The sequence below is a fragment of the Aplysia californica genome, unplaced genomic scaffold (assembly GCF_000002075.1).
Source record: "Aplysia californica isolate F4 #8 unplaced genomic scaffold, AplCal3.0 scaffold00968, whole genome shotgun sequence".
NCBI lineage: Eukaryota > Metazoa > Mollusca > Gastropoda > Aplysiida > Aplysiidae > Aplysia > Aplysia californica.
This window is the reverse complement of record NW_004798238.1, coordinates 34,154-35,577: the sequence shown is the minus strand read 5'-3', so window position 1 is coordinate 35,577 and position 1,424 is coordinate 34,154. Positions and strand designations below refer to the sequence as shown.

Below are 1,424 nucleotides of genomic sequence, written 5' to 3'. Positions count from 1 at the left end.
TACACACACACACACACACACACACACACACACACACACACATACACACACACACATACACACGAGCGCGCGCACGCCAGCCAGTAAAGACATGCGTAAGCGCCCACTCTAAGGCTACATAACCCGTGGTATCTCAACCAACATCCCGTAATACAATATATGCCCTTCTCATCTCACTGCGCGACCCTGCTGTTTTCACTTAAAACGCATGATTGAACGAATGAATCTTTTAGAACAAGTTAAATGAATAAACGGAGGAGTGGTCAGGTATATCTATTTGAAAATGCTGATGAATAAACGGACGAGTGGACGAATGTATCTATTTGAAAAGTTCGATGAATAAAGGAGGAAACACTGGGCGAAAAAAAAAGAGGTGTATTAAAATATTAATGTAATAGATTCTGTTCACGGGATGAATGGATGGATGGAAGAGTAGGAGATGAGGAGAGGAGAGGATGGGTTTAGATGAATACATGCGTCAGTCATTCATTTCCCAACTGCCTCCGCCATGCTTTGTGAATTACCCAACCCTAATGGACTCAACAGTAATTAAAATGATGTCATCAACGGGCATAATTACGGCTGACTGACTATTCCAGGGGCAACGTTTTAAAAAAATCTCTCCTCCGGTAATGGGGACAAATTGGTGCATGGGAGGCCCCCATGTAAAGACTGAAAAAGTGGGTGGTAGGCGGGTGCTTTGCTCTGGTGCGGTTTGCTTTTTCTGCCCCTGGCTCATTTGCCTTCAACTTTATCAGAGAGAGCTAGATGTACAAGGCCTTTATGTCTTTAGTTTTACTAATAGTTTTACTACACTTGCAACACAATTAGGTCATACAAGGGCCGAGGATTAGAGAGGTGTTACAAGACAGTAACAAACACAAAAAAGAAGGAGGGGCGATAAGGACGATAGATGTTTGATAGGAAAGAAGAAGCAGCCTTTAAGACAACTCAAGTGCTCCACAATCTGTGTTAATTGTCTTTTCCTGGTATTTTTGATCAGCGAGCGGCCCATAACGGCTTCTTCAAATCCTGCCTCCTCGTTTGGCTTTTGTTGTCATTCCAAGAAATTCTCAGAAGTCGTCTAAACAACCGCATGATAATTATGGATGTAAAATTGGAGGATTCCTAACTTCATATATTGTGAATTACTGTTGTTTTAGTAAGCGTTTTACGGCACTGACAACCCAATAAGGTGATCATATAAGTGCCGAAGATTACAGGTGATACTAGATAGTAACATAATAATAATAATAAATGACATTTATATAGCGCTCAACCCCGAATAAAGTACACAGGCTCTGAGCGCTTTACAATACAGTACAACGTACAACAGTAACATGAAACGTTGTGTTCTGACTAAAGAAAATTATTCCAAATATTCATCTTATTAATTTAAAAACAGAAACGACTTCAGCTGACAT

At 40.6% G+C, this 1,424-nt stretch overlaps 1 protein-coding gene across 2 annotated transcripts in view; it reads left to right on the top strand.

The window, feature by feature from the left end:
• Positions 1 to 1,424, top strand: part of LOC101851539 (microsomal glutathione S-transferase 1) — a 13,658-nt gene that overhangs the window by 8,569 nt on the left and 3,665 nt on the right. The window lies entirely within an intron of this gene.